Source organism: Silene latifolia, chromosome 5 (genome assembly GCF_048544455.1).
Source record: "Silene latifolia isolate original U9 population chromosome 5, ASM4854445v1, whole genome shotgun sequence".
NCBI lineage: Eukaryota > Viridiplantae > Streptophyta > Magnoliopsida > Caryophyllales > Caryophyllaceae > Silene > Silene latifolia.
In genome coordinates, this window is record NC_133530.1 from 19,301,731 (window position 1) to 19,311,635 (window position 9,905).

Sequence of the window (9,905 nt, forward strand, 5' to 3'; positions counted from 1 at the left end):
ACACCAAAATATTAGTGATGGGGCATATTCTGCACCCGCTGACCGAGTCAACATATTGAGCAAGGTCAAAGCTAAAAGACAGCACGTCAACATATTAACAGCGTAGCAGAAGGCAAAGCTCGTCGGCTGTCACTGGGTCTCGGTCTCGGAACTAGCGGCCGAGAGGCATATCCGCGTACTCACATCCAGTCCCCTCGGCATGGAGTCAACCAGGCCTGCCGGCCTGTCATGGGTCCCTCGGCCGAGGGTAAGACAGTCTTTCCACCTGCTAGCCACTTGGCCACTACGTGACAAAAGGTGAAAGTCTATAAATACTTCACTTCTCTCATTGAGAAAAGGATCCCAAAACTAACTGGAAAATCTGGTATAAACTCCCTTATCTCTCTACAATATACTTTGCCAAGTTAACACACAACTTATCTCTCTAAGTTTACTGACTTGAGCGTCGGAGTGAGTACGCTCGGTACCAAGCCGAGCCCTCAATTTGTTCATCTTTACAGGAGAGAGCGAAAGGAAGAGACAAGCAAACGACGTCATTCAACAAGCTCAAGTGGTCATAATCCTGCTCCGGAATTACACCCGGAACAATTGGTGCCGTCTGTGGGAATAGATACTAAAAGCTAGTCACCTCCCTTACAAAAAAAAAACAAAACCATTCAAAGAGCTAAGAAGATGTCAAAGCAACAAGAAACTATGAGTGAAGGAACTGCATTCTTCCAGGATGACACGTTCCCCAATTCTGAGATCGGGCAGTCCCCCACCGGCCGAGTCACTGAACCGGCGTACGGGATGCCAAAGGAGCCAGAAACACCGCTGCCTACCGGCCAAGTCACTGTCATGAGACATGTGGTCGATGCGGCCAAATTGAAGCTATTCCTGGACCTGATGGGTAGTACGTCGATCACCCCTGTCACGACGACGGTGACGGCATCGCACCCACAGGTGACCAGGGCCCATAAAGTGACCCCGAACAACTTGTCCGGAGCGATACAAGGAGCTGGCCATGCTAGGACACCGGTAGAGCCCGTGGTGCCAGTGGCAGACCTAAGTCCTTCCCCCACTCGCGGGAGGACAGCGTCGCCGCGGCAACAACGAGGCCACCCCGAAGGAATGAAAGAAGTCCGAGCTCACCAAAGTCGGACAACAAGAAGCCCTTCCCGCGAGGGAGAGAAGCGGACTAAGGTTGCGAGGAGCCGATCGCCGCGTGTCATTCGACACGTGGTCGACGACCCCTCGGTGCCTATGTCCTCGAAGTCCCTGTGCCGACTAAAGCGAAGTCGCCGCCCCTATCATACAAAGGGGATAGCGACCCAACCGACCATGCCGAGGCTTTCGAGTCGTACATGTCGGTATGGGAGCGACTGATAAGGTGTGGTGCCGAGTCTTCCCAACGACCTGCATGGGATGGCTCGAGTTGGTACAAGGGGCTACCTAATGGCTCGGTATCTTGTTATGCCGGCCGAGAGACAATTTCATAGCCCGGTATGCTTGCAACAAGAGAAGGGCCGTGGAAACATCGGATCTCCTAACTATCCGACAGGGAGAGGACGAGTCCCTCCGGAGCTACGTAAAGAGGTTCGACGCTAAGGTTCGCGGATCCGTGAATTGAACACGGGCGGCGGCCTTCGCGCGATGAAAGGCCTCCGAAAGGCGAGTTCAAAAACGAGCGATCAAGTGTGAAGACAACCTAGACTCCGCCGAGAAAGATGGCCGACCGAGCCGTAAAGGTGGAGGACTATCACAAGAGACCGGGTAGGCCACGGTGAAGTGGGCACCCGAGAGAGGAAGAGCGCCAGGGACAACACAGATGAAGGTCGCCGTGACGTGAATAGGTCACGGCCTGAGAGACCTAATAGGAAACAGAACTCGGCGGGCGTCGGGGGGAGTTCAGGACCATACTACCAGAAGCGGTATAGTAGTCTCACCCCCCTGGTCGCCTCTCCAGCCGAGGTCTTCACCCTAAGCAAGAGCGATGGACAAAAGTGGGCAAGGCCCCCCAAGGCGAGGGGGACGGTGACGCGAGCCGATTTTGCGAGTACCACGGCCACAACGGCCACCTGGCGACAGCGCCGAGCATCCGAGGAACGCCATCGAAGAGCGATCCGAAAGGGGAGCCTCGGCAAGTATGTAGCCGGAGGCCCGGGAGCAAGCGCCGATGGGGCGACAAAATCCGTTTTCCAACGGATCAGAGTGATCCAGGTTGTCATCGGGGGCAACGAGAACGGTGGGTCAGCTAATGGGCACAAACGGCATCTAAATGAGTTGTACCAAGCCATCAATTTTGTGCCCAAAACAGCGATCCCCGCTTCCACCATCCCCGATATAACCATTGGAAAGAAGGACTATGAGGGAGTCGTCGCCCCGCACAGCGACCCGCTTGTAGTCCATCTGGATATAGCCAACCACTTGGTCAAAAGGTGCCTGATTGACACAGGCGCCTACACGAACATCATGTTCAGGGAGTGCTTTCTTAATCTCGGCCTGAAGATTGAAGACACGAGTCCTGCGCCAACCCGCTATCTGACTTCTGCGGGGCCGGCACTGGTACCCCTGGGGTCAATCAAAGCTGCCGGTGATGTTCGGCCAAGCGGACGCGGCTAAAAATGTTCTATACGAGTTCGTGGTTATTGATGGTTCGTCCGCCTACAATGTTCTCATAGGCCGGGTCACTTTGAGCGAGGCCGATCTTTGTGATGTCCATCGGGCCACGACATTGATGTACGTCTCGAGGGGGGAAGCACAAAAGCTCGTCTCAAAGGACGAGAGAGATGAAGTAGTCAACATCCAAGTGTCGGCCAGAGGGTGCAACATGCAATCCCTCAAAGTGGCGAAGAAGTCGGAGAAAGGGAAGAGTCCATCCTTGCAGCAGGAGGGTGATCCGATGAACACTAACGTCGGCATGGTCGAAAGAGCCGAGACCGAGGAAGTGGAAATTGACCCGGGCGCACCGAATCGCGTCGGTGTCGGCACTGGAGCCAAAATTCGAGCCGATCTCCTAGACCTGCGAGGAAGAACAAAGATGTCTTCGCATCGAGCCGCCGAGATGCCGGGCGTGAGCGGGGGTGATCATTCACAAGCCGAACGTACTCTCCACCGCTCGCCTGTCAAGCGAGAAAATGAGGAACTCCTCGAGAAGGATGAGGCCATCAAAGTCGAAGTAGACAAATTATTAGCGGCGGGCTTTATCATGCCTTGTACTTACCCTGAGTGGCTAGCAAATGTTGTAATGGTGAGGAAGTCGTCAGGGGCGTGGAGGATGTGTGTTGATTTTACCAATCTTAATAAAGCGTGCCCTAAAGATTGCTAAGCCTGCTAGACGCCTTCTCAGGGTATCATCAGGTATTCATGGCCGAAGAAGACATGCCTAAGTGCGCATTCATCACCGATAACGGCACATACATGTATAAAATGATGCTGTTCGGTTTGAAGAACGCTGGCGCAACTTACACTAGGTTGGTGGACAAAGTGTTTCAAGATAAAAAAGGGCGAAACATCGAGGCTTACGTCGACGATGCTATTGTAAAAAGCAAGTCTGACAGCGAGCACTTGGCCGATTTGAGCGAAACATTTTGTTCACTAAGGAAATATAAGATGAAGCTTAACCCAATGAAATGCAACTTCGGTGTCCGGGCCGGCAAGTTCCTCGGCGTGCTTGTCAGCGCCAGGGGAATTAATGCCAATCCAGAAAAAGTCCAAGCAATACTAGACCTACCGGAGCCGAGAAATCGAAATGAGGTTATGATGCTGACCGGAAGGATGGCGGCTCTCGCCCGTTTCATCTCTCGGTCGGCCGACAAGAGCACTCCGTTCTTTAAAGTGCTAAAAGGGAATAAAAACTTTAGCTGGGGGAGGAACAGAGCACGGCTTTCAAGCAACTGAAAGCCCACCTTCTGACACTACCGACCCTGTCCAGGCCGACGCTGGGGGAGACGCTATATCTATACTTAGCAATTACCTCGGCCACGGTCAGTGCCATAATCGTCAGGGAAGAAAATAAGCAACAATACCCAATCTACATTATCAGCCATACACTGCTGGCCGCCGAAAAAAATTACCCACTGATCGAAAAAGCAGCCTTCGCTGTCGTCGTTGCCGCAAGGAAGATAAAAACCTACTTCGACGCACATCCCGTGACGGTCTTAACGGACCAGCCATTGGAGAAAGCATTGGAAAAATTCGAAAAATCCGGCAGACTTATCAAATGGGCGGTGGAGCTCTCCGGCTTTGGCATTGGTCAAGGCGAGGCCTTCGATAAAGGGGCAAGCGCGGACTTCTGGCCGAGTGCACATATCAAGAAGAATCACATCCCGGCGTATGGGAAGTGTATATCGACGGGTCCTCCACGGCGAACAGCTCAGGAGCCGGCATCCTTATCACCAGCCCTAACGGAGACGAGTTTGAGTACGCCTTGAAGTTTACCTTCTCGGCATCAAATAACGAATCCGAATATGAGGCGGTGATAACTGGAGTCGAGTTAGCTAGAGCTGCCGGGGCGGAGCACATTGTGTTGAAAACAGACTCACTCTTAGTGACTAATCAAATCAGAGGAAAGTATGAGACTCGAGACGATGGGATGGTAAGGTACCTGGAAAGGGTAAAAGCTGACACCTCAAAATTGAAATCTTTCCAAATACAGTGCATCCCCAGGTCTGAGAACAACCGAGCCGACGCTCTCTCAAAACTTGCCAGTTCAAGCATCAAGAATGTCAGTCGAACCGTGCTTTGGTGGATATCGAAATACTAAAAGCATCACCGAGACCGTTGGCATGGTGGGCGACATCGGCCGAGACGACGTGGATGACTCCGATAATGAAATACAAGCCGACAAAAGAGTTCTGGGAGGACCGCAGTCTCTCTCGAGAAGATAAGAAGGATCGCCGCAAGGTACTTAGTGTTCGAAGGAGAATTGTACAGAAGGTCCGTAATAAGACCACTCTTGAAATGTGTCGGCCCAGCCGACGCGGGGCTTATACTGACAGAGATTCACGAAGGCATCTGCGGACACCACATGGGGGCGAGAACACTAGCCCACAAAGCTCTCCGAGCCGTCTACTTACGGCCTACCATGCCTTTGAAAGATTCCGGGCAAAAACCAAGAAGTGCAAGAATTATCGGATGCATGCTCCGGTGATACATGCACCTTCCGAGAGACCTATGCAACCAGTACTTAGTCCCCTACCATTTGCACGAGTGGGGGATGGATTTATTAGGACCATTTCCGACGGCCTCCGGAGGAAGGAAGTACTGATTGTCGCCGTGGACTACTTCACCAAATGGGTCGAGGTCGCGGTACACCGCCAAGACCACGACGGTAGTTAGAAAGGTGATTTGGGAGAACATCATAACTCATTTTGGGTTACCCCAAGTCATTGTATTTGACCACGGCCGAGAGTTTTTGAGCGACATGGTGATGAATTGGTTGGAAGAGCTCGGTATCAAATTTGCATACTCCTCCGTCCGCCACCCTCGAGCAACGGGCGGCGGGGCGCTAATAAAACAATGCGAACAGGTTGAAAAAGAAGGTTGAAGATCTAAAGGGAAGATGGGTGATGAACTACCGGCGTCTGTGGTCACCGAACCACGGAAATAGAAGCAACAGTGCGATCCATTCCACCTAGTCTATGGGTATGAGGCCGTCCGCGAATTGAAGCGTGGTACCAGGCATTCGAACGCAAACTTTTGACCCGGTCGAAAATGAGGAAGGCCTTAGAGCCTCCTAGACACAGTCGAAGAAAGTCGAGACACGGCACGGCTCAACTTGGCAGTGTATCAAAATCGAATGAGAAGAGCATACAACCGTAGGGTCCACAAAAGGGACTTAAGAGTAGGAGATCTAGTCCTAAGAAAGTCGGCCGCAACCAACAAAGGAAACATTCATGGTAAAATGACGGCCAACTGGGAAGGACCTTACAGGGTAGTTGAAGAAATGAGGTCGGGGACGTACCGGCTGACAGACATGGAGGGTGTGACTCTAATGAGCCACTGGAACACCGACAACGTTAGGAAGTATTTCGTATAGCGGCGGAGGTGTCCGAGACCGTTGTGGGCACCCCAACGCGTGATTATATCTTATGAAGAGTGATCCAAGTTTTCCATCGAAATGTTTGTCCCCTCCGTAGTCGTACCAAGGTAGACGCCACGGCCAAAGCCGGGCAGTCACTACTAGACGCCATGGCCAAAGCCGGGCAGTCACTACATCGGCAGTTGATACTCGCGAAAGCGACCAACATACTTAGTAGACGCCAGCCGGGCAGTCACTACAAATGCAGTTGATACTCGCGAAAGCGACCAACATGCTTAAGAACGTATAAGTACAGTTGAGAACGCAAATCTAATCGCCGGCCAATCCGGGAGTGGCAGAGGAAGCGATCAATATGTCTATAGATACGAACGCTGTCGAGCCGTAACCTCGATTGCCTCGGCCAAAGCCGGGAGTGACGGAGAAACGACCGATACGCTAACATGTTCACAACAGCAGTTGGGAAGCGCAAATCTGACCGCCTCGGCTAAGACCGGGAGTGGAAGAGGAAGCGACCGACATGCCAACATGTTTAAAAACGTTTAAGTACAGTTGAGATACGCAATATAACTGCCTCGGCCAAGCCGAAGGTAAAACGAAAAAGCGCTCAATATGTTTAAAAACGTAAGAAGACAACTGAATGAAGGATGAGATCAAAGCCTCGGCCAAGCCGAAGGAAAATAAACAAACTTTATTCAAAATGTTTACAAGTGAGGCAAAACAAAGTCGACGGCCGTCCCCATAGGGATAGCCTAAACACAACCTACCAAAGTTTAACAAAAAAGAAGAACAACAAAAGATTACAGACTTTAAGACTTGAAGCGCCAAAAGGATGGGAGGGAGGAAAAGCTAAATAGTTGGCCCCCGAACAGCTGAAACTGTCCGAAGGGCCGAGTGAATCTGGTGACGACCGCCCGTCTCCCTATGCTTGTTGCTGCATCACCAACGGTGGGCGGCCCAGAAGACGGCTTGGCAGCTTCCCTTGCCTTTGCCCTCTCAGCCTCCTCTCTGGCCTCCTTCACCTTATCATCACAGGCCGCCTTGGCGCGGCTTCTGGCGACCTTCGCCGCCTTCGCCTCGGCCACGGCCTTGGCCTCCGCAGCAGCAGCCTTCTCATCCAGAAGCCTGTCAAAATCTTGCCACGGGAAGGAGCCTTCAGGAAGGAGCTCTTTAATTGCATCCCTGGTAGCTTCTTGACTTGGTCCCGTGCAGGCACACATGTCAGGGATGATGACGGTCTTCAGCATCTCAATATCCTTCTCCCTCTGAGCAAGGATAGCCTTTGTGCCCTTGTGCTCCTTCGCCTCGGCCGAATGCAGGGACTTCCATGTCTCCCTCTGCTCAACCATGGCCTTATAGCCGCCCTCAAATTTGTTTCTCTCCTCCCGCGACTTAGCAAAGATCGGCCAACGACCTCAACCTTGGCTCTCTCGGCCGGGACCGCCTTCTCGGCCTCCTCCTTAAGCTTTCGCTCGGCGAGGAAGTCTTTCATGGTGGCCGGGAAGTCCCTCTTCGTCCTCTCGGCCTCCTTCTTAGCGGCGGCAAGCTCGAGCCTAAGCCGTTCAAGCGCGGGCGATTTGAGCCATGAGCTTTTCTTGCTCGACGAGATGAGTGCGGCTAGTTCGACTCACTTCACCGACCTCTTGGCCAACCTTATGCCTTCCGCCCGAGCTGAACGGGGAAACCTTACGGGATGAGGAGTCGGCGGTGACATTTTATCGCTGTCTGCACATCTTTGCTTCTCCAATTGCCGTTCGGTGAGAACGATAAAATGCGATTTACAGGCGATCTATAAAAAACCGGACAAAGTATACATGTCAACATTCATTGACATATCGAAAGCTTGTCATCGGGAATGCCTAAAGAACTGCTAAATCGAGCCATGGGTTAGATCGTACCGATCCTAGCCTTCTTGGACCGAGGGCCCGGTGACCCTTCTCTATCCCCGCCTCGGTAGCAGCGGCGCGGCGTTGTTTCCTTCCTCTTATTTGAAGGAGGAGGACACTCGAAGCGGTGGCGTCCTCTTCAACATTGGCGACCACCTGCTCCTTTTGGACTATGGGGATTGGAGACCGAGTAGGAGTTGACGTCGTAGCCGCCGAAGACATTGCTTTTGGTTTTCAGCGCGACACGTTACCGCCAATCTCCGCTTGAGTCGCCGCCACATCCATTGCCTTCATAGCCTGCTCCATAAGCTCGTGCGGGGCCGGTATGCGATCACGTGGCGCGGCCTTAGGATGCAGCTCAAAAACTCTCCCGTCCCGGTCAAGTCCCAACTTGTTTAGAATGGAGACGGAGAGATCCCGGCCAAATCGATGTGCAAGAAACAAAGTCAACAGTTAAGCAAAGGAAGTAAACCAAGGCTCAAATACAGAAGCATGAAAAGCAAAGGTGGGCCTCATAGCGACCCCACTCACCCTGGCCGAGGGCCGGTATGAGGCCGACGTGGCAAAGCGGATCGTCTTGAAGGACGATCTGCGTCGGAGGCATCCATCCCTTCGGCGTGCCATCCTTCTCAGCCTCAAACATGCTCATAGCCCGCATTTCGTCCTCCTTAAGATAGACCTTCTTGGCGTCCATCTTAATCTTATTACAGGAGACATATCTGTCATGCTCCCCCTGACTCTCACACCGCAAATTAACGCGGCGCTGGAAGGACCGGGGAAGTGGATAGTCCTCCATAACCTCAACATATACCCACCGCCCCTTCCAGTCCTTGCAAGATGTCAGCTTGGAGACGGTGACGTAATCCGGCTCGGTCTGTATGCTGTACCACCCCGAGCCACCTAGGGTAGTCTGCCGAAGATGGTGGAGCCGGCGGAAGAGGTTCACCGTTGGGGCCTCCCCTTTAAAAAGATAAAGCCATACGAAGCCAATAATCGTCCTAATGGCCAACAGATGCAGTTGTGCCACGGCGACATTCATGGCTTTGATTATGGCGGCGACGTGTTCGTTAAGAGGAAATCAGAGCCCATACTCCAGATGTCTGATGTACACGCCGATACAACCTTCGGGAGGGCAACAGACTGCCTGATCACCCTCAGGGACAATGATTCTATACCCCCTGCCGAAGGAGTAATGGTCTTCAAAAAGTTCAGGCCCGGAACAACTAGCGAACTTGTTCGTCCAAACACGATCGGGTTTAATCGAGCAAGCTTCACCGTGCCACAAGAACTGCGGCCTCTCTACATCAGAATGGGTCTTTTCATCATCATCATCATCATCATCATCATCATCATCATCATCATCATCAAAATCCTCCAAAATTTTCTCATCAATTTCAGGAGAAGGCGACAAGCGCCCCCCGAACCTTATCGGGGTGACAACCAGTGGCTCCTATTCATTAGGATGCGGCGGTTCGACCCCCGGAGTAGAGGTACTAGGAGGAGCATCAGCAGCAGACATGGTGACAACAATTAATTAACAAGTAAAAAGTTGGGAAAAAATTTGTTTGTTTACCTTGGAAGAAAGTGTTACGCCGAGTAGAGCGTAGACAGTGATGATGATGACATGGGGGGGGGGTTGGTATTTCTGGGAGTCATGACTTGAGTAGGAAGAGTAGTAATGTCGTGTTTTCCCGTGTCTTGTATGTTGGGATAGGTGAGTTGAACTTCGGGGACGAAGTTCTTTTAAGGGGGGAAGACTGTAATACCCGCCCTTTTGGAGATCCTTTGACCAGTGTTGACCAACCTTGGGAGCGGGAATAGTCCTAGAAAGACGTACCAAAGTTATCTTGGGTTACGAGTTGGGAGTGGTGCTCTATAGAGTAGAGGCTACTCGATCGAGTAGCTTAGTTACTCGATCGAGTAGGGGGTTACTCGATCGAGTAGGTTGGGTACTCGATCGAGTATCGAGTTTGCAGCGAGGGTTTTATATCGCGTTTTGT